The sequence below is a fragment of the Camellia sinensis genome, chromosome 12 (genome assembly GCF_055761805.1).
Source record: "Camellia sinensis isolate YWXY chromosome 12, ASM5576180v1, whole genome shotgun sequence".
Taxonomy (NCBI): domain Eukaryota; kingdom Viridiplantae; phylum Streptophyta; class Magnoliopsida; order Ericales; family Theaceae; genus Camellia; species Camellia sinensis.
The window spans coordinates 116,859,391-116,884,238 of NC_138972.1; the positions used below are offsets into that span (position 1 = coordinate 116,859,391).

Genomic DNA, 24,848 nt, shown 5'->3' on the forward strand with positions numbered 1-24,848 from the left:
ATTATGTACTTCCAGCATAGTTTGTTGTTGCACTACATACCTTTTCAGCTATATTTGATTTTTATACTCTTAAAGTGTTGGCTGAACAGGTATCTGAACTTCTCGGAATAAGTTCAGAACTTCTGTCTTTGAAATATTGTTCTGGGCCAAGCCCTGTTGTTGCTGATGCTGATATTAAGCCTAAAGTGCACAGACTTATAACATGACTTGGTGTTGCACATTCATAAAAATGAGCCAGACATTGAAAAGAGCATTTTGGTCTTTCTTCGAACATAATATGCGCTTGAGCAGCAATGGTGCCTTCTGAAGCCTTTTAGTATTTCCTTTAAAGTTCACATTTTACATAGCAGTATTGACATTGAACATGCTCTCACGGCCATGAAAATTTGGAAATCCCGTCGCAAGGTAAGAAATGTTTTCCTTTTCAGTTACATTTCTTTTTTTTTTATCGGGGGTGTGTGAGTGGGAATTTTTACCTCTTGCTTCCGTATCTGTTATTGCGCAGTGACTTCCCTACATGTTTATACTGTATATGGTGACTTAACTTCTTGACATAGATTTTCTTTGAATTTTGATTGAAATAATGGTAAATGTTTTGCCTGTTTTGTGAAAGGTAAAATTAGTATGACATAGTTTTGTTAATTCTATTTCATTTCCATGTGAAGAACTGAAGGGATTTGTGCGTGATTGGTTGAGGAAAGGGGGCTGTAGATACCTAGTTTAGAAATCATATGAAGGAGATTGAGGGATATAGCCATCACGAGTGTTGAATTTGTTAAACGTGTTTAAAGAGCTCTGTTTTAATCTTCTTCTTCTTCTGTCAATCGTTATATTGATTTTAATTCTTCCTGAATTGGAGGCTTCTTGCATTAATTATACATCGTGGCGTGGTTTTGGCTGTTTTTTCAAAGTTCTTAATGGTGCAGGTAATTTTGGCCACTAATATTGCAGAATCTTCTGTTACAATTCCCAAAGTAGCATTTGTCATTGATTCATGCCATTCTTTACGAGTTCTCTGGGACAGTAATAGGAAGAATGAATCTGCAGAGCTTGTTTGGGTTTCTAAATCTCAGGTATTTTGGAACCCTATTGGTTTGAATTTGAAGTTTTTTTCAGTTGTGATAACTTCAAAGATATATGCTGTAGGTTAACCACCGCTAGGGGAGAACAGGTCGGACTTGTGATGGTCAAATTTATCGCTTGGTTACTAGATCATTCTTCAATGAGCTACAAGATTTTGAGTGCCCAACAATACCAAGACTGTCATTGAGACAGCAAGTGCTTCTGATTTGCTGCACTGAATCTAAAGCCATTAATGATCCCAAAGGTATGGTATTTGTAATTTGCTATGCTTTTTTGTTTTTTAGGCCTGCCGAAGGAATAGCTGGAAGTTGTTTTCACTTTGTACGTGGATGGTTACATTGGGTAGGAATGGAAGATGAGACTTGATACTCTCTTTTTTGTTAGGAATTGATGAAAAGTTTATCCATTTGATTTTGAGAGGTTGTAGCAGATAGGAACTTCAGCGCAACCTGACCAGTGTCCAAGCCTCAGTTTTTGAAGTCCGTGATATATTTGTATAGCATGCAACTTAATTACCTTTGTGCATCTAAAACATTACATTGGATGAAAGGGACCTTCCAAGTATGGAGATGTCTGCACTAATTTTGCCATCTAGATCCATAGATACTCCAATTACCTCTTAAGTTCTTAACAAAGTAGAAATTATGTAAATACTACACTATTCTATGTAAGTCCATTTCATTACATAACTTTTGCTCTCTATTTTATTTTCTGTTCTAATTTTGGAAGCTGGTCAAGTCATTTTTCTTGATATCTTATTTTACAAAACGTGCACTTGGGCATGTTTGGTAAGTTGACATAGCCTTATATACAAAGAAGTTTGTTCAGTTAACATGGTGATGGAGGGATCCATCACAGCTGGAAATTGAACTTTTAGTGACGTTTAAAAAACACCGCTAAATCTATCAAAAACGCCGCTAATTCTTTTTGTGACGTTTAGTACTAAGCGTCGAAGATGCGGCCGTCGCTGTAACTTTTTGACGTTTCAAAAACGTTGTGATATTAGTATAGGAGGCGTTTTAAAAAAACGCCGCTAAATGTCCTACTATTCGCACACTGACGTCACCAACAATATTTAGCGACGTTTTGAAAACGCCATAATAGCTGTTTTAAAAAATATGACCGCCAGTATTTAGGGCTTAGGAGGCATTTGTAGAAACGCCGTCATATCCCTTTTCCTCTTTTTTTTTTTTTTGGAAATTGTGTTAATTTTATTTGATTGAATTTAAAAAATGCCTGTAATAAAACTAAAATATAAAATATTAACTCCCATTTAAATACCTGTAATAAAACTAACATATAAAATAATAACTCCATTCAAATAACAAATGAAACATTAATTCAGTATCTCATTCAATTAATATCCAATCACCATTACCTACAAAATAACATTTCCAAAATTCAAAAATCATGTTTTAACATTAACCACAAATTAACATATATCCAAAAATCATGTTTTAGCATAGAAGTTACTAATAAAAAAGATTGACTATGCCTCAGGGATGAATGGGAAATAGTTTTATCCATTCATCATGATTAAAAGGTAAATCATAACGACATAAAAAAAAAAAAGAAGATTGGGGATTGATAAAATATTTCTTCCTGGAGTGATGTCATATTTCTTTACATCCAGCAATAAGGGATAAAATCTTTCTATGAATGGAGCATATGCTATGTCGACTTGCAACATAGAAATTTTGACATAGATTAGGGGTTCCATTACAATTTACAAATTGACTATATATTCACCAACTTCTTGGAAAGTATATATTAGTTCGCACTTCTTTGACTACAATGCATAACACAACTGCATTTGTAGTTTAAGTAATACATAATAATTTTAAATATAAGAACAGTAAAGATGGAAAACCAATATCAAATTAGTAGAGTGCAACTAACTTACTAGACTGAACTAACCAAGGAAGAAAGGTCCATCAGTAAATTTGAAGAGAGCTGATTCGAGGTAATCAAAAGCAGTACCTGTCAAGGTTTATTAAAGCGGGTCACATTATGATTCATATAAAATGTTAAATTTCTTTCTAGATTGTAGTACTTCAAAAAAAAAAAAAAAAAACATAGCACGTCTTGAATCTTACTGATTTCATTTTCAGATCCTCCCTTCAGTGAAGTGATCACGGCCAGATTAAAGGTGTTTGTGTAGGATAGCAACTCCTCAGCAAATTCTCTCTTGGTGGGATCCTACAGACATTTGATACGCTCTAGAATTCAAATTTTTGAAGCGATAGAGAGTTGAATTTTATGTCAAGAGTGAAAAATCTACTTACATCAGGGTAAAGAGCTGGTCCTTCAAAGTAGCTATCAATATATTTTAGCAAATCAAGACTCTCTCCTCGAATTTCATTATTGTGCTGCAGTGATGGCACCTACTAATTTTGAAAAGGAAAAAAGAAAAGAATCTGCAAATATCATAATCCATGAAACAAGAGGGCTCTCAACAGATTTTGTGATTTTTTCCTCATTTGATAGATATAAATTTCTACAATTTTAAGAAGAGAACGAGGAACACAGAAATTACCAAACAGTATTTTCCGAACAATTAATTATGGTTGAGAATGTAACCTTATTTGGTGGGTAGACTTTTTCCTTGTACCAATCTGGCCTATTTTGAAGATCAATAGGAACTAATTTGATCTTCTCTTGCAGACCCTGCACAAAGAAGTAAAGAAATTTCAAATCGAGAATTGCAGTAACATGAATAAAAGAAAAAAGAAAAGAAATAGTAGAGCAGAAAAATTATCCATAAAATTTAACACATGCAATCCAAACACGCTGCGCATTGGACAAATGTAAGAGGTGTACAACCTTCAGGAAATAAAAATGGAACATGGTGATCAGAAAATGCATGAGAACACGCAGAAACACACACAAACGTGAAACACACACACATGTATCCCAATTGAAAACCAGCAAAAAATTTCAAACAGTGATAGTAACATATTAACTTGGCATGATTCAAAGTTCAGACATTGATAGTGTGTCCTGTGGAATTTGATAACCAAATCATTTGCTTCATCTGTCTTGATGTTTTAGCACACAAAATTGCATCGCAAATATATTCTTCTAAAATGTAGGCTAAATTTTAATCCACTCACAAATGTATGTGTCATATAAAGCTGTTCTATACATAACTCGAAAAGGATGTACCCAATGTACAAGCACCCACTTTTCAGCAGGGTCTAGAGTGATAATAAATCACACACATTTAAGATGGAAAAGAAGAACAAATGCACATGAATGATAAATCACACACAGACACAAAGAACACAAACGTCACCCCCAAAACTAGGTTATGTCCACGGCTGTTGTCATTTCACTGATAATGTCTCCTCTCGACTATATATTCTTTAAAAATTAAGACAATAGGTCATAAGTGCGGAAATAATAATAATAGCCATCTTCCAAATTTATGGTTGAAATTCGCAATTGAATGGTTAGTGTCTATTAATTATGGGATTCACACTACCCAACAAATTATACAAACTAACGGTGAGATGCATTTATAATTTTATATTTACATTCTCGGATAGTTTGATGAAAGAGAAAAATTAATTAGCACATTTTCTAACGATTTGATGAACAGAATTATTAGATGTGACAATTACTAGATTGAAAAGAAATTATTCAAAAAGAAAAAGCGTGACAGCATTCACACCTGCAATTTATATAATAGAATAGAAATACACATGTAATGGAGATAAAGGTAAGAGTGAGATTTTGAAAACGAGCAAACCTTGTGGTTCCATCAAAAAGAGGAGGTGGGTCAGAGCTAGAATCAAGAACAGGGGGAAGAACTTCCTCAACATCACCACCAACCCTGCCAAATGCCAATATTATACAAAGCTGTATTTATTGTATATGAATATGACCCACACAATTGAAAAAAAAAATCACAAAACAAAACCCACTTCAACAATTAAAGATCAGATTACATAAATATCATAAAAGACACATAAAAATCTAGAAAAAGTACGTTTTGGGCATGGATGTGTTGGAGATGCCCTGGTTTCCATGGAAGAGAAAAATATATTATATCAGTTTCCATAGAACTCAGAGGTTCCCTCTAGAAAAACTAAAAACAGAGTGATTAACAAAACTAGACAGTTAATTTGAATGTTATTTTGGGGGGTGGTTTTAATTTGCAACCACTATACCTATACCTTCACTATGTGCCAACAAACCTCAGTAATTGAGGCAGCGACGACAGCAGCGGATTGAGTACTGTGAGATAGTTCACGAAGAAAGCGACCAAATTGGCGGACAGCAATAGAGATGGCTGGAACAATAGAGGAATTGTGGGCAGCTTCCTCGTCGATGGGCGACTCCTCCTGTCACGACCCGAACCCGCCCCCGTGGGTTAAGGACGTAACCGGCCAGTAATCATGAGATTACCTACGGCCTCAAACTGTTCTAAACGTATTTTAACAGAGTTAATGGGGGCCAAACGGAAGCAAAATTAAAAACTTTGTCCATAGAGCCGTGCTTATATGCACATCAAACAAACCATACTCAGATACGTTAATAACTCACATCAAAAGTGCAGTTTCACAAAATTCATTACAGACAGGATCGTCCAAAACGAGTCAACCTATAACAGACTATGTACAGACATGCACTGGGTCCTTGCCAACAAGACAAAACATAGGTACATAGTAAAAGGGCAAGGATGGTCTCATGCGCGAGGCACAAGGCTGACTCTCCCAAAACTCCTGTTGTTCCTAGCAGACTTCACTGGGGCTGGGTTTGGACTTCCCTTGGCTCACCTACAAATACATGAATGAGCGTGAGCGATAGCCCAGTGAATAATATCAAACATAACAGTTACATAACAATATGTAGATCAACATGCTCCAAACGGCCTTGGGCCCAATTCATACTTCTGTTTAACAGCAAAATATATATAACTATACGAAATGCAAGTCAAGTAACTGTAGTTCCAAACATTCTGGCCTTTGGCCCATCCGGGTTTCCATTCATGGCAAAACGGCCTTCGGCCCATTCATTCATGTCAAACGGCCTTTGGCCCATTCATTCATGTCAAACGGCCTTTGGCCCATTCATTCATGTCAAACGGCCTTTGGCCCATCCATTCATGTCAAACGGCCTTTGGCCCATTCGTTCATGTCAAACGGCCTTTGGCCCATTCATTCATGTCAAACGGCCTTTGGCCCATTCATTCATGTCAAACGGCCTTTGGCCCATTCGTTCATGTCAAACGGCCTTTGGCCCATTCATTCATGTCAAACGGCCTTTGGCCCATTCGTTCATGTCAAACGGCCTTTGGCCCATTCATTCATGTCAAACTTTTGTCCACAATCCCAATTAACAACTCATAATATTTATAGGGGAATAACAATTGGACATTGACAAGTTTTCAAATATTGATATTACTCACAGTGATCGGCTTGTGGATGCGCCCTGGAGCTTGACCCTACACATTTCATGAATACAAAAGGGTCACTAACAGTTCAATCCGTTCTTTAATTCACATATTCCTCTTTAGGCTTTGTTCTTATCTCATTAACTCATTTACAATGCTTAACACATGCCTAAGAGTGCTTACAAGTGAAAGAGAACGGAAAACGAATCACAGAATGCATGAACAAAATTCCAGGAAACAGAGTCCCCGCTCGAGCGTAAGATTCTCCGCTCGAGCGGACCCTTAAGGCCTGCAAGGTACTGGTTGCACAAAAGATGCGCTCGAGCTGAAGGTCCGTCTACAAAAATCCACGCTCGAGCGTGAAATGTCCCGCTCGAGCGGGCATCCAACTCTGCAAAAATGCTGGGAGCACGATTTTCCCGCTCGAGCGGCCATTACCCTGCTCGAGCGGACCTCAAAAATCTGGGTTTCCCAGATCGTGTTCTTGAGCTCCAAATTAGTTTCCCATCTACATTTCTTGCATGCAATGGTTCAAATTACACATTTACACATGCTAACATGCTACTAACGCAGATTACAACATTAGGAAGCTCAATTACATGAATTATCTACATGCATGTCCCAAATTGTCTCAAACCCATCATCAACATGCTCAAATTCAACATTCAAGACTTATACTCCCATGATTTGTACATGCATGTGGGAGATGCTCATCATTCTCAACTTAGATGGTACAAATGGTGACTACAATATGAGCTTTACCCAAAACTCCACATGAATCATGTGTTTCAAGCTCAAACATGCAATTTCAAGGTAATTTCTTACATGCATGAGTTCTAAGACTTCAATCTCAACAAAAATCAACTCATTACATGTTCTTGATCACAAACAACCCTTGAACTTACAAATTACAAGTAAGAGTTCATGAAATCACTTACCTAAGAGCTTCAACACTCAAGCTCTAGCCAAATCTTGAGCTAGATCTTCAAATTCCCAAGTCCTGAGCCCAAATTACACAAATCTCTCCCTTTTTCTCTCCATGGCCGGCCTCTCTCTCACTCTCAATTGTCTAACTCAGATTTTGAGTTTTAAGAGAGCTAAAGGAGAGTGCAATACAAATATACAACAAGCCCCACTAACAAATATTTTAATATAAAGTAATGGGGTACTTAATTTCTCAATTTAATCAGTTTAAATTGACCAGAATCAAATTTCAATTAAATTTCACCGTAGGCCCTAAAAATTATGCCAACCACAATGGCGTAATCAATTTCGGGTTCCGTGGCCGATAAGGCCCTCAATTAAATTTCCAAAACAGACTACTCAAACAGATATTCCTACGATGAACAGATAAAATTTCAAACCACATATTTTCACATAGTGGAACACAAAATCATATCAAAATACATAATCACATCATGTTAAGGACCAATTAACATACTACGGAACAGGGGTGTCACAGTCTTCCCCCCTTTAGGAAGTTTGGTCCTCCAAACTTAACTTACCTTCGTCGGGAAACAAATGTGGATAGCGTAGACGCATTTCCTCCTCTTTTTCCCATGTAGCATCTGCCCCATAGTGTTCCTTCCATTCCACTTTCACCATTGGAATGGATTTGCTCAAATCCCGGTGGCAAAGCAACTCTATAAGCAACTGGACCAAGTTTCTCCAAAATTTGAAACGGCCCAATATAACGGGGCGTCAACTTGCCCTTTTTCCCAAACCTGACTTGGCCTTTCATTGGAGAAACACGGATGAACACATGGTCGCCGACCTCATACTCAAGAGGTCTTCTCCGGACATCTGCATAACTCTTCTGTCGGTCTTGAGCTGTTTTGAGCCTTTGCCGAATAGTTTTGATCTTTTCAGAGGTGTCTTGTACAATTTCAGGCCCGAGCAAAGCTCTGTCCCCGACCTCTGTCCAACAAATAGGTGATCTACACCTCCTACCATACAAAGCCTCGTATGGTGCCATACCGATGCTGGAGTGGAAGCTATTATTATAGGCAAATTCTGCAAGTGGCAGGTAATCTTCCCAACTCCCCTGAAAATCCAAAGCACACATGCGAAGCATATCTTCCAAAGTCTGTATTGTTCGTTCTGACTGCCCATCTGTCTGTGGGTGGAATGCAGTGCTGAACCTTAGTTCTGTTCCCATAGCTTCCTGCAAACTCTTCCACAATCTAGATACAAACTTCGGATCTCTATCCGACACGATGGTTACTGGAACTCCATGTAAGCGGACAATTTCATCAACATAAATAGTAGCCAACCTGTAAGCAGTAAATGTAGTTTTGACAGGCAGAAAATGTGCAGATTTAGTCAGTTTATCAACTACAACCCAAACAGAATCCATACCGCGGGAAGTCCGAGGTAGGCCAACAACGAAATCCATGGTCACATGTTCCCACTTCCACTCAGGAATGGGGAGAGGTTGAAGTAGACCGCTTGGTTTCTGATGTTCAGCCTTAACTTGCTGACACTGAAGGCACTTGGACACATGTTCTGCAATCTCTTTCTTCATTTTAGGCCACCAATAGGTTTGTTTCAAATCCCGATACATTTTATTGTTACCCGGATGCATAGCAAATACGGATCTGTGGCTTCATCTAAGACCCTCTTCTTTAGCTCCGGAATAACTGGAACACATATTCGGTTTCGAAATTTCAACATTCCATTCTCGATACTGAACTCTGCTTTTGGGCTGACTTCAAATTCATCAATTACCTTTCTGAGGAACTCATCCTCTTTCTGTTTTTGCTTGATTTCATCAACAATTGCCGGCTCGGCTGTAATAGCGGCTATCAATCCGCCCTGTTCACACACTACCACTTCAATTTCAGACTTTTCAAAGTCTTGCAAAATCTCCCTTTGTTCAGTAAGCAAGCAAGCCACACTCCCTGTTGATTTCCTGCTCAAGGCATCCGCCACTGTATTAGCTTTTCCGGGGTGATACTGAATTTCTAGGTCGTAATCTTTTATCAATTCCAGCCATCTTCTCTGACGCATATTCAACTCTTTCTGTGTGAAGAAGTATTTTAGGCTTTTATGATCTGTGTAGACTTCACACTTTGCCCCATACAAATAATGCCGCCAGATTTTCAAAGCAAAAACAACTGCGGCCAATTCTAGGTCATGTGTTGGATAATTCTTCTCATGTGGCCTCAACTGTCGGGAGGCGTAAGCAATAACCTTTCCGTTCTGCATTAACACACAACCCAAACCCTTATAAGATGCGTCACTGAAAATCACAAAATTTTCCGTACCTGAAGGTAGTGTCAAAATTGGTGCAGTGGTCAATCTTGTCTTCAATTCATGAAAGGCTGATTCTCTTTCACTATTCCACTCAAATGGTTGTCCTTTACGTGTCAATTGGGTAAGAGGCACAGCTAATTTCGAAAAGTCCTTTACAAACCTTCTGTAGTACCCAGCTAAGCCCATGAAACTGCGAACTTCTGTCACATTAGTTGGTGTAGGCCAATTTACAATTGCTTCTATTTTCTGCGGGTCCACTGAAATTCCTTCCTTGTTGACCACGTGCCCTAAGAAAATAACCTCATCCAACCAAAACTCACATTTCTTTAACTTAGCAAATAGTTTTCTTTCCCGAAGTATTTGTAAAACAGTCCTCAAATGATGTTCGTGTTCAAGTCTATCTTTAGAGTATATTAAAATATCATCGATGAAGACAACAACAAACTCATCAAGGTAGGTTTTAAAAATTCTATTCATTAAGTCCATAAATGCTGCCGGAGCATTAGTCACTCCAAATGGCATAACAAGAAACTCAAAATGACCATACCTCGTTCTGAATGCGGTTTTCTCAACATCTTCTGCCTTAACCTTCAGCTGATGATACCCGGATCTCAAATCAATCTTAGAAAACACCTGTGATCCCTGCAACTGGTCAAATAAGTCATCAATACGGGGTAAGGGATATTTATTCTTTATCGTTACCTTGTTCAATTCCCGGTAATCAATACATAGGCGTAAGGTACCATCCTTTTTCTTTACAAATAACACTGGTGCGCCCCAAGGCGAAGTACTGGGCCGGATAAACCCTTTATCAAGAAGGTCTTGCAACTGTTCTTTTAATTCTTTCATTTCGGCTGTAGCCATCCTGTAGGGAGTTTTAGAAACAGGTTGGGTGCCTGGCACAGTTTCAATAGTAAACTCTATCTCCCTGTCTACCAATTCCCCTGGTAATTCATTTGGAAACACATCTGGGAATTCTCTAACGATGGGAATATCATTCAATTCAACATTCACGGATTGTTCAGTCAATACATAACACAAATAACCCTGGCATCCCTTCCTGATCAATTTACATGCTTTCATTGCAGATATCAAATATGGTGGAGGTACTACCCCATTTCCCACAAACACAATTTCTTTCTGTTCTGGTGGTTTAAATACAACCCTCTTTGTCACACAATCTATAGTGGCACAATATTTGGTCAACCAATCCATGCCCAAAATTACATCAAAGTGTCTAAAGTTTAAGGGCAACAAATCTACATACAGGGTAGCATCCTCAATATGCATGTCACAAAACCGATATATATAGTCACATAACACAGATTCCCCCGATGGAGCAGACACACATAACAAATATGGCAACAATTCTAGGGGTCTTTTCAGTCTAGATGCAAATGCATATGTCACAAATGAATGCGTTGATCCAGAATCAATTAACACAAAAGCATCCTGATTACATATCGAGATAGTACCTGAGACAACGGCATTGGCATTCCGTGTATCACCCGGAACGAGTGCAAAGACTCTCCCTTGTCTCACTGTATCCCCAGTAGTAGCAGATCTCAAAGTGTTTCCCGGCTTCGGGATCGATGCAGTGGAGCTAGCAGCTATCTTCCCACTATTCTGATTACAATCTCGGGCTATATGCCCTTGTTTCCCACACTAAAAACAGGCTCCCGATGCACGGTAACAAACTCCACGGTGCCTTTTGCTACAAGTGTTACACATGGGAGTCGTGTCTCGGGAAGAACTTGAGGTAGTTGAGGAGCCCGTGTTTTGCTTTTTCAGAAATTTCTTCTTCAAAAAGAAGCCTTGTCTTTTGTTGCCTCTCCATTCGGTTGTTGGCTTAGCTTGTCTAGCTATATTAGCCTCTGATATGATGGCCCGGTCAAGCACCCCAATGTAGGTCTCCAATTTCAGGACATTCACCCGCTCTAGGATGTCACTTCGGAGCCCACCTTCAAAATGACTTGCCTTCTTATAATCAGTGTCAATTACGTGTGGTGCAAACCTGGCCAACTCAGTAAATTTGGCCTCATACTCAGCTACAGTCATACTGTCTTGTTTGAGTTCCATGAACTCTGCCACTTTCCTGTCCCGGACACACTGCGGGAAGTACTTGTCATAGAAGATTTCCAAAAATTTCGCCCAATCAATATCTCTGTGGTTTTCCCTCATCAACATCCACCATCTTCTCGCTTCATCTTCTAGCATAAAGGTGGCTAGAAGCACTTTCTGTGTATCCGAGCACGGAAACACCTCAAACAGTTTTTCAATCCCAAGTACCCAAGCTTCGGCTTTTAAGGGATCTAGTCCACCATGGAACTGTGGTGGTTTCATTTTCTTGAATTCCTTGGTGAGGGCGATTATCCGATCATCATTTTGATTATCTGGCACAGGTGGTGCCGGAGGTGGAGGTGGCGGATGTGGTTGCTGCCACTGTTGTTGCCACTCCTGTTGCTGTCTCAAAGCTTCTGCCATTTCCTGAATCAGTCTTTCCATTCTGTCCAGTCTGGCAGCAGAGGATTCCTCTAACTCATCACCTCTGGTTCTCACCATCTGATTAAACTTGCATTATATTCCATACCAAAGGTACACAAGTACACATACACTAAGGAGCACATATTTCCGGATAATTCGTAATGCAAGTAGTTCACAACTTACACATATAATTATTCATAACAAAACATTTAAGTATATAATCAATGCTTCCAAACTCGTATTTATCACATGAATGCATCCTAGATCTCATCTAGACGCTTATTGCTCCTTTTGGACAAGTGTGTGAGTTATTAACTCGTGCTCTGATACCACTCTGTCACGACCCGAACCCGCCCCCGTGGGTTAAGGACGTAACCGGCCAGTAATCATGAGATTACCTACGGCCTCAAACTGTTCTAAACGTATTTTAACAGAGTTAATGGGGGCCAAACGGAAGCAAAATTAAAAACTTTGTCCATAGAGCCGTGCTTATATGCACATCAAACAAACCATACTCAGATACGTTAATAACTCACATCAAAAGTGCAGTTTCACAAAATTCATTACAGACAGGATCGTCCAAAACGAGTCAACCTATAACAGACTATGTACAGACATGCACTGGGTCCTTGCCAACAAGACAAAACATAGGTACATAGTAAAAGGGCAAGGATGGTCTCATGCGCGAGGCACAAGGCTGACTCTCCCAAAACTCCTGTTGTTCCTAGCAGACTTCACTGGGGCTGGGTTTGGACTTCCCTTGGCTCACCTACAAATACATGAATGAGCGTGAGCGATAGCCCAGTGAATAATATCAAACATAACAGTTACATAACAATATGTAGATCAACATGCTCCAAACGGCCTTGGGCCCAATTCATACTTCTGTTTAACAGCAAAATATATATAACTATACGAAATGCAAGTCAAGTAACTGTAGTTCCAAACATTCTGGCCTTTGGCCCATCCGGGTTTCCATTCATGGAAAAACGGCCTTCGGCCCATTCATTCATGTCAAACGGCCTTTGGCCCATTCATTCATGTCAAACGGCCTTTGGCCCATTCATTCATGTCAAACGGCCTTTGGCCCATCCATTCATGTCAAACGGCCTTTGGCCCATTCGTTCATGTCAAACGGCCTTTGGCCCATTCATTCATGTCAAACGGCCTTTGGCCCATTCATTCATGTCAAACGGCCTTTGGCCCATTCGTTCATGTCAAACGGCCTTTGGCCCATTCATTCATGTCAAACGGCCTTTGGCCCATTCGTTCATGTCAAACGGCCTTTGGCCCATTCGTTCATGTCAAACGGCCTTTGGCCCATTCATTCATGTCAAACTTTTGTCCACAATCCCAATTAACAACTCATAATATTTATAGGGGAATAACAATTGGACATTGACAAGTTTTCAAATATTGATATTACTCACAGTGATCGGCTTGTGGATGCGCCCTGGAGCTTGACCCTACACATTTCATGAATACAAAAGGGTCACTAACAGTTCAATCCGTTCTTTAATTCACATATTCCTCTTTAGGCTTTGTTCTTATCTCATTAACTCATTTACAATGCTTAACACATGCCTAAGAGTGCTTACAAGTGAAAGAGAACGGAAAACGAATCACAGAATGCATGAACAAAATTCCAGGAAACAGGGTCCCCGCTCGAGCGTAAGATTCTCCGCTCGAGCGGACCCTTAAGGCCTGCAAGGTACTGGTTGCACAAAAGATGCGCTCGAGCTGAAGGTCCGTCTACAAAAATCCACGCTCGAGCGTGAAATGTCCCGCTCGAGCGGGCATCCAACTCTGCAAAAATGCTGGGAGCACGATTTTCCCGCTCGAGCGGCCATTACCCTGCTCGAGCGGACCTCAAAAATCTGGGTTTCCCAGATCGTGTTCTTGAGCTCCAAATTAGTTTCCCATCTACATTTCTTGCATGCAATGGTTCAAATTACACATTTACACATGCTAACATGCTACTAACGCAGATTACAACATTAGGAAGCTCAATTACATGAATTATCTACATGCATGTCCCAAATTGTCTCAAACCCATCATCAACATGCTCAAATTCAACATTCAAGACTTATACTCCCATGATTTGTACATGCATGTGGGAGATGCTCATCATTCTCAACTTAGATGGTACAAATGGTGACTACAATATGAGCTTTACCCAAAACTCCACATGAATCATGTGTTTCAAGCTCAAACATGCAATTTCAAGGTAATTTCTTACATGCATGAGTTCTAAGACTTCAATCTCAACAAAAATCAACTCATTACATGTTCTTGATCACAAACAACCCTTGAACTTACAAATTACAAGTAAGAGTTCATGAAATCACTTACCTAAGAGCTTCAACACTCAAGCTCTAGCCAAATCTTGAGCTAGATCTTCAAATTCCCAAGTCCTGAGCCCAAATTACACAAATCTCTCCCTTTTTCTCTCCATGGCCGGCCTCTCTCTCACTCTCAATTGTCTAACTCAGATTTTGAGTTTTAAGAGAGCTAAAGGAGAGTGCAATACAAATATACAACAAGCCCCACTAACAAATATTTTAATATAAAGTAATGGGGTACTTAATTTCTCAATTTAATCAGTTTAAATTGACCAGAATCAAATTTCAATTAAATTTCACCGTAGGCCCTAAAAATTATGCCAACCACAATGGCGTAATCAATTTCGGGTTCCGTGGCCGATAAGGCCCTCAATTAAATTTCCAAAACAGACTACTCAAACAGATATTCCTACGATGAACAGATAAAATTTCAAACCACATATTTTCACATAGTGGAACACAAAATCATATCAAAATACATAATCACATCATGTTAAGGACCAATTAACATACTACGGAACAGGGGTGTCACACCTCCAGCTTCTCTTCTTCTGCTGAGTTCCTCTCTTTTTCTTCATCTGATAGTACCATTTCTTTGGGTTCCATGGTGTCCGATTCAGAAGGTAGTGGAGTGATAGTGTCTTGATTGACTGGTGAGAGCACAGGTTTCTTCTGCAGACCTCTTGGTCACATCCTTATGCTATATATTAAAATTTGCAATTTCATAAACTAAATGGAAGAGAGCAGGTTGAACATGAGAAAAAAAAAGCTATTTACTTTAAAAAAAAAAAAAAAAGGTTCATGATTTCAATATATGGTGTAAATTTATTTGTGTGATGTGGGTCACATTCTAAACAATTGAATAACTACAGTAGCAGTGTGTTAGGCATGCTGTCATCAAATGATGAGAACGCAAGATGTACACATAAGCAAAATTGTGCAAAAAGGAGTCAAAATAAACTTATTTAGATTTTGAAAGACTATAACAAAATTAAATGAATTTTGGAGGGAAAAATACTAATTTCTGTTATAAGTACTTAGAGTTATATGGAAATAAGGAGTCAAAATTACCCATAATTATAACTGCAGAAGTGCATATCTTCAAAATTGGCCTCAAAATAAATAAATAAATAAAAGAAGTAACCATTAAAAGACTAATTATTATTAGGTGGAAAGAAATTTAGTATGACTTTACAAGAGGAAGAACAAACCTCAAGCAACTTCAGCTCGCTACTAGAATGTAGGTAATGAGCAACCCTATCCTTCTCTCGTTTCAAACACTCCTCAGCCTAGAGTTACAAAAGGATTTTTTAGAAATTATATAGGATTATCAAACAAATATATCTGACCTTAACAAGAAAAAAAGAAAATGAATAGATGTTTACTTTCAACATATAATCTGGACAGGAATCTTCCAAGATCCAGTTTGAAGCCTTTCGAGAATAATAAGCCGCGGTATCTTTCAGCATATCTGCTTCAAAGTCATTCTCATAATGATCCATTTGCCCCATTCAGATCTCAACAAATATATCCAAAACAAAGTCATTCTCATAATATATCCATTTGCCCCATTCTTATGGGATGATCCAGCTTCTTATGATCCAGCTTCTTATGGGCTGATAATCTCCATACATACCCATCATTTGTTATGGATGAAGATCAAGCTGACTATTACAGCTAAAGTATATATAGTTCACCCCTAAATACGAGAACAGTTGATTGAGGACAGAAATAAACCTTTTCCAGGAACATTGGGTGATCCACAAAAACACAATCAACTCCATGTTTGTAGCAGTGGAAGAAGCGAACTGTCTCTATTCGGTCTCCAATTTTTATCTGCAATATAGAAACTTATCTTTGAAGAAACTAATCCCAAGAATCATTCGCTAGACTAGTATATAGTAAAACCTAACCTTGCATTGAAATGGTTGGAATTTGGCAAAACAAGCACAAAATAGAATTTACCTGAAGAAGAACATGAGTATCCCATGCATCTTTGTACTGGTCGTAACGTGGGGAAACTGTCATAACACGATGCCCCTTGCCCTAGATGATGATTTGGCATAGAAATCAGATCAGTTAAAAATTCATCATCCTAAATGTTTTACCAATTTACCACAAAACTAACCAAGAAGATGATTCAACTATAGTAGCAAATAAACAAGTATAGTAAATAAAAAAAATAGAGTTGCTTGTAAATTGCGTTTCCTATAAAATTACAAATATTGGCCCCACCAATATTGTGCCAATTTTGCTCCCTCAACTGTGAATGTTAAGATAAATGCAGTCATACTAAGTTGACCTGCTTCTTATGTAATTAAATAATAGGTTTAGAAGCTCAAATGCAATGTATAGCATATATGATGCATCCAAACATGAGAGATAGAGATAAGAGTGCTAAGCCATCATTATAGGCCCAGAACGATCAGTATAAAGCAGTCTGAAAAGGTAATAATTCAGATGGAAATTGAAATCAATAAACATTTAAAAGTACCTTGGATGCAGCTACATATCCAAGCAGGGTTGCCAGTACAGCAGTGCTGCAAGGTGAAACGGCTAATGCGAATGTAAGCCCAGCCAAATATGCTTGCACACTTGACATGTCCAATTTTTAAAAATGTTATTTGCACTTTCAAGCTGTAAGCACATCCGAGAGCCAGCTAAACAACAGTGATGAATACTTGAGAATCTGATGGTAAAATTAGAAAGTCCATTACCTGAAGGGAAATTAGCAGCAGCAGCACGAGGATCAAGTTGTTGCTTTGCTTTGCTACCATCATGTTATCTCAAGTCGTGCAAGGCTTACGAAACTTGATCATATTGAAAAGCATCCACATCACAGCCCAGACCATGAGCCAATCCTGGTTCTGAAAAAGTAATATTAACCAGACCATAACTATATATGTAAATAGATATGGGTTGGGTTGGGGCAGGTCACCTAGTTAAGTTCTCCACTGCCATTCTCATGCATTCCAAGCACAAATAGTTTATTCATCTGGAAATGTAGAAACTGATAATGTGCTAGGAGATTTTCAACATGACAGAAATTAGAAAATGAAACCTATGAATTGCTAGACGAAACAAAGACCAACTTTTGTATTAGAACTTTATTTCCCATCATGTGATTCCATGCTCCATAGTACCACAAAAATGGACTTGTCACCATCTTGATAGAGAAATTAAACCACACTAGACATATATTCTTTAATTTTAAGAAAGTTGGTGCTCCTTCCTTTATTACCCTCAATTTTATATGCTAATAATATTTTTCTTCTTAATTCGAATAATTATGTGGTCCGTATTTCCTCCTAAAATTTCTTTTCATTTCATATGATTCCATGTTATCCAACAAATGGACTTTGTCACCATCCTCAAAAAGAAAGACATGGGATCATTGACATAATGTGAGAACATAGTCTTTTCAAGGCTGACTTGCAATCTTCTGAGGTGGCTTGCATTATTTGGTCAATACTAAAGTCGGCCCACAACATTAACCAATCAGTAGAAGCCACCTCAGTCTGTTTTAAATCCATAACAGATTTAAATTCTAACACAACATCAACTTTGTAACACAAATAAAATTCTAACTTTACAATAAGAAGGTATCGAATTGAACGTGATTACATCAAAAGTATTTATAAACAATCTCCATTTCAAGCAATAAAAGGCATATCAATTTTTATTCTCAGTTCAGGAATGCAGAGTCAACAAGTTGACAAATCAGGAAGAAATATAATGCCTATGAGTGGAAGAAATTTCTAAATTACACAAAAAAAAAATTATTTATTTATTTATACAATAAAAGGCATATCAATTATTTTTTTGATCCTATCTAAGGTTCTGAAAAGCGGTTGCAGTCGCCGTAACGGTGGCGGTGATACAGTTGCGGTTGCGGGGTGTAAAGGTCGTAGTGTAACGGTTGCGGTAACCGAAACCGTGAATTTTTTTATTTTTCATATAATTTGAAAAAAACTTACCGATACGGATATTTTTTTTCCATGATCATATTTATTGGGTTAAAAATAAATATTGATAAATTTTTGTAAATTTTTAAGTATGATCCAATATATTTCATATTTTTAAATCACTATAAACTGAGTTTTTTACATTTTATTTTAATAATTAATGACTTTATATTATACAAAAAATCAATCACTAACTATTATATATAAGATAAATAAGGATAAAAGTAAAAGAATAAATAAGAGCCTAAATATATATATATATATATATATATATTTTAACCAAGCCAAATAGATAATGACCATACTTATTATTATTATTATTATTATTATTATTATTATTATTATTATTATTATTATTATTATTATTTTCAAACAATATATAGATAAACACGCACAAACAACATGGTTTAGTTATAGCAGCTGAATAGAATAGCATAGGTATTACAGCTTCAACAAATCAATAACATGTTCATCTTCCCTCTTCTCTCTCTCTATCTCTTGCTCCTCCATTTTCTCTCTTTATCTTCCCTCTTCTCTCTTATCTCTCTTCCCAATGTTTAGTTTTTTTTTTTGTGTGTTTTTTCGAAAGAAACAGTTTGGAACCGTTATGTAACGGTGCATAACAGGGCGTTACGGCTGTTATGACACCGTTACGATCGCTAAGACAGCCGCTACAGCCGACATACCTGTGAATCTCAATCACACTGCAAAAGCGGCCGTAACGGGTGGCGGTAACCGCCAAAACCGTTACGTAACGACGTTACGTAACGGTTGCGGCCGCTTTTTAAAACCTTGATCCTATCTATTTCCTAGATAAAGTGGAGATCTCGATTTCAGTTCACAACATTGCATTGCGCTACTTCGTCAATCATAAATTGGAGATCTCAATTCGATCCATGAAAAAGGAGATGATCAGGCTCCTGGATTCTGGATTTTGCTGCCTAAATCCAATGTGCAGGTTGTGTATAGTGCTAATTGCAATTTGATTACGAATAAGGCTTTACTGGTAATTTACTTGATTCCATTTGGGTACTAATTTACAAATCATAATCTCCCATATCATCACATGTAGCTGTGCCATCATAAACAACAATATCACTGCCTGCCTACTGATGAATTTCTAAAAAATTTCTTATATGTTGTCTAAAATTTTTCTGAATAGGAGCAAAAAAGAAAATTTTCCATTGAAAACTACCTAATTTGCAACTTCCTCAGTCTGACTTCTGCAGGGTAGAAAAAAATCGTTGAAAACTACATTTTGGTTTTTTCCTATGTCATGAATTCACATAAATGGGGTTGTCCATAAAACCTGAGGTGTTGTTTAGTCCTAGATCTGTTGGGTGAGTTTGATTCATGCACTCTGACATTGTTTTCAAAATTCTCTCTCCTAACTGTCCCACTTTCTCATAATTTTCCAGTTTGCCAATGCTATTTTTAAATAACACCCCCTTGAATGAGTTCTTTTACCAATCTATCAGAAGAGGGTAGTACCAAACTAAAATAATAATAATAATAATAATAATAATAATAATAATAATAATAATAATAATAATAATAATAATAATAATAAGCAATTCAATGATAAAAATATTTTTTAAAAAAATGCTAATTACTAATCTGAATAGATGACCGATTAAGGTTTTTTGAAACACACATCTCACATTGACTTGAGCAGTCAAGGCTATTTTTGCTAACTAAGAAAAAAAATATCACAATTGCAATGCTGCAGTGTTTATAGAGAAGCTCATATACTCATACTTCTCAATGAAACTTCCTATATAATGATTTTCACGAAAAAAAGGAGCTTAGTATCCAAGTATTAATCTGATTATTATCCACAACAGATCACTAATTCAAGTGTTTTTGAATCACTGTTTTCTATTTTCAATACAAGTTCTTCCACATCCAAAGTCTTTATAAGGCTTTATTGAAGATCATAATAATGAATTGAGAGATATGTTTCCATTACAGCACTGAAATAGGATTCGAAATGAAGAGTTTCAGAGAGAGACAGAGAGATGATGGAGCTCACATTAGTAGACGATGGTGCAGATGGTGTTTTGGAGCTTCGAAATCGAAATCGCTCTGAGATGAAATCACTGAGATTGATCTGAATCTCTGTGAATGATAAGCTTTTAGAGAGGGTTGACACACAGAGAGAGAGAGAGAGAGAGAGAGAGAGAGAGAGAGAGAGAGAGAGAACTCACCTACCTCGTTGGTGCAGATGGTGGTGGCGGTGGAGCTTCGAGATCGAAATCAAAATCAGAGATTCAGATGAAATCAAAATCAGAGAAGGCGTAAGGATTCAGATGAAATCAAAATCGAAATTGATCCATTGATTTCTGCTGGAAGAGATTAGGGCATTTTGCTGGGAGAGATTAGATTAGGGTATCTGTTTAGAGAGAGAGAGAGAGAGAACGAACGGTAGACTGATGAGTGAGTAAAGATTAAGGCATCCCCTGATGAGTGAACAAGTGTATTAACTAGGTAGATAGTGAAACGGTGCCGCTTTAACATTAAACAAAAATGACGGCTAAAAAACGCCGTTAAATAGTATAAAATGTGACGTTTCATAAAACGCCGTTAAATAAACGTCGTCAAAACCTATAATTCCTGTACTGCGTAAAGAGAATATTCATGAATGATGTTTGGAAAAAGGTAATTATTTGATTACAACACAGCCAACCACATATCTGTCTCCCTGGACCTATTTTGAACTTGTGTTCAGAGCACACCTTGCACCTGAGACAGTCTTGGGTTGCACTATTGCCAACCTGCTCAAGCCTGGTTTTTAACCCACCCAAGATTGTTGCCCTAACTTGAATGATAATATTGAACCTGGCATATCTAACGACTGTCTTTAAGGAATTTAGCAAGTTACTGTGACATATTTATTTGGTAGTTATGTTGATCTTGTTAATCTCCCACTTTTGGGGTTCTAACTGGTATGGTTCTCGAAAGTATAAGTTAGTGAAATAGGTGAAAATGATGTTTTTAAGATCTTGTGAGAAGATGTAAACATGATTTAAGATTACTCTGGCCTTGCTAGAAAGTTTGTGTTACAACTTTTTGTTGCAAGATTAGGAGTAACTGAAAGTTTGTTGTCTGCTATGCTATGCTATGCTATGCTAATTGCCTTTGCATGTGGTAATTGTCTGCATGAGAATGAATAAGGCCCCTAATTATTGAGACATTTTGACATTGTAGTCTTGTTGCAGAAGGCTATGGATCCTCCAGATCCAGAAGTTGTTGAAGAAGCATTGAGTTTGCTCGATCACATCAATGCATTGGAGAAAACATCTCATAGGGGTCCGTACGAGCCTACATTCTATGGACAATTGCTTGCCAGTTTCTCAATGTCATTTGATCCTTCCATGATTATATTGAAGTTTGGAGATATGGGAATGTTACGTGAAGGCATTCTACTTGGGCCATGTTTGTTTGAGCGGATTGGATTAGCATTCTCATGACTAATAGTCTTAGGACTACGAATCCATTGGATTATGTATCCTATCTTAACTAATAGTCAAGTTTAAAATAATTAGTCTGTACTTCAATTGTTTAACCAAAGATCGGATTAATAATTTTATTGGACTATTAATCCAATCCCAAGCTCATGTCCACCCAAACAAACAAGGCCTTGATGTATTGATGGATGCACAGCGTTTACCTATTCTACGTCCTTTTGTGCAGGACATTTTGGTATATTTATTAAATTGTTTAGCTTCAGAATTTCATTATTTCATTTGATTACTCAAACAATTCCTCTTTCTGATTAATTGCATATATTCTTCAGTATGCAGAGTACACTGACTGCTATTATTCTGGAGATGATATTTTTGGCAAACCTCTGTGCATTTCAGTTTTGGCAATGCGTTTACAAGGTGAAGTAGTTTATTACACTTGAATTTCTGGAAGATTGTCTTTCTCAATGGAATTCGAAAATTTATTCATTTGTCTACTTCTTAAAGGATAATCTTCGTCTTGATCGGCTGAAACAACTTTTACACTTTGATGAGATGAAAGCTGCACAAGTGTTGGTCCCCGAAGAAGAATGGTGTTCTTTCCACAATCTCGTTCAGCCATCACTAAACCATGTCGCAGAAATATGTATGATTTAACAATCTCATGTGTATGCAACCATGATTTGAGTTTTGTCTCATGGTGAGTGCGTTTTTCTGCAGATGAAGATATACTAAATTCAGTTCACCGCTTTCGACCCAAATTTCTGGCTACAGCTGATGGTCTACCGTTGTATTATAAGCCTTACGAGTTTCAACATACATGTCTTCTCACATGTCAGCAAAATGGAAATACAGACACTATGGCTGCAGATGATGAGCACTCTGAGCTTCCAAATGAAACAAGGAAATGTAATTCTGTGCCATTCATTCCTTGTAGTTACTTTCTATCACATGAGGTGGCTGAAAATTTAGCAGCTATAATCAAAGAGGTATTGCATTTTTTTTTGCCATGTAAAAACCGTTCTTGATGTTGAATTGATATTATTCACCCAAAAAAGATATTGAATAGATCTTTCTACTTGCTCATCATGTTCGATAGGTAAGAGTTCAATATACAGAAGACATATCTGGCAACGAACATAAATATGTTAATGGTGATGGTCCTCCTGCCCCTTGGGAACCTTCTCTATGTAAATTTTTTGTCAAAGGGCTGTGCAACAGGGGCAACCAATGCTCATTTTCTCATTCACTTCAAGCAAAAAGATCTGTCTGCAAGTTCTTCCTTTCTCTCAAGGTATTTACTTGTCTGGCTCTGAGCTTCTTTGAAGTTTTGTGCTGTGCAATTTCCAGAATCTTACGAATCGAGTTTCAAGCAAAATGATTTGATTCATACAGTTGAATCTTAAATTGAGTCTTACGATTCAATTGCGATTCACTACAATTCATTATGATTCAGTTCTAGTTGCATTATGCATGAAATGGTGGTGTTTCATAAAATAAAAAAAGATGTCAACTAATTATGCTGATATATGTGCTTTTATAAGTATATACATATATACAGTTTAGTTATTTATTGATATTTATTTTATTTTAAACACTTATATGTTATGCTAAATGAAGTGAATCTTAAGATTCACAATTTGACAATAATGGTTTCTAATAGCTGTAGAAATGTATCTGCAGGGTTGTAGAAATGGAGATATATGTGAATTTTCTCTTGATGTGGGTCCATCAACTTCATCATCTTCTCAATCAAGTTTATGCTTGCCGGAAGATGAAATTGTGTATGCCACATCATTTCTGAGATTGTTTCCCACATCTTATGATGGATGCATTCTTTATTGGATGACACCGATTTTCATTTCTCCTCACATCTCTCTAGCCACTACGATCCATCCAAGATAATATCCACAACAGTTCTATCTGCTGGCTCCCCACTTGATGCATCCTTCTCTGGTGTCAGAATTCTTTGGGGCCTTTCTCACCCCTCCCAGACAATTATCTCCGGAGCAGAGGACAACCCAATCCCATGGAGTGAAGTCAAGTGTGTCTTATGGTTTCCCAAATTCGATAGCGACAGTGAAAACTTGGAAGAACAGAAGAGTCTTTTGCAAACTTTCTTCAAGTATTTGGCCATCCGAATATTGGCAGATGAGTTGCATGAAGTGCAAGTAATCCTTACCATGAACAATATTGGGTTTTCTCGATTACAGGTATTAGTTAATCTTTTTGTCAAAAGGAAAGTTTAAGGGTTTTTCCATATTCAGATCTTGCTTTGGATCTCTCTTTCCTCCCCCCCCTCCCTCCCCCACTTTTTTTTTTTTTTTCCTTAGCCACTTAGGGATCGCTGAAATAGAGTTAACTGGATGATAATATATGAACTCTATCCCAATACATGACTGCTTAGGTATGGTTAGGTTAACAGGTTACCTTTGGTAGCAAAACTCTGTGAAAAACATACACTATAATCTGCTTTTTAAATTTTGAGGTTAATTACAATTTACATCAAGATCCTCTCAACTTCTAATTGAATACACAATTGAACACTGTGATTTTAATTTCTATGCATGTTCAGAAAGCATTAACAAGGTGTGTATTGAGGGTTCTGGAGATTATTCAACTCAATGGTGCCTATTAGTCTCTTGTTTAGTTTGGACCTAACGAAACAATTGGGCACAGTTGTGAATTTTGGAAACAATGATAATGTTGTGACTCTTTGTTTTGCATTTCGTTGTTTTCTTGAGCTCCTCACTCCCCAAGAAAGCAAAAACCAAAAACAAAAACAAAAAGAAAAAGAAAAAGAAAAAGAAAAAGAAAAAGAAGAGAAGGAAATGCATTTATGTATATCTGTTGTTG

General features: G+C 37.5%; 1 long non-coding RNA gene and 1 pseudogene across 2 annotated transcripts; one reads left to right on the forward strand and one right to left on the reverse strand.

The window, feature by feature from the left end:
• The first annotated feature begins 3 nt into the window (after positions 1-3).
• On the forward strand, positions 4-24,287 carry LOC114295791 (DExH-box ATP-dependent RNA helicase DExH8-like; annotated as a pseudogene). Its single transcript, XR_014345566.1, has 11 exons — positions 4-19; positions 76-414; positions 927-1,073; positions 1,147-1,327; positions 21,736-21,963; positions 22,166-22,230; positions 22,325-22,412; positions 22,500-22,638; positions 22,713-22,981; positions 23,092-23,286; positions 23,676-24,287. The product of XR_014345566.1 is annotated as a DExH-box ATP-dependent RNA helicase DExH8-like (transcript).
• LOC145804257 (uncharacterized) lies at positions 15,636-16,127 on the reverse strand. The gene is made up of 3 exons (XR_014345886.1): positions 15,949-16,127; positions 15,775-15,852; positions 15,636-15,675 (listed from the first exon to the last, which is right to left on the reverse strand). It is a non-coding gene; the product is annotated as an uncharacterized LOC145804257 (long non-coding RNA).
• Positions 24,288-24,848: the final 561 nt, after the last annotated feature.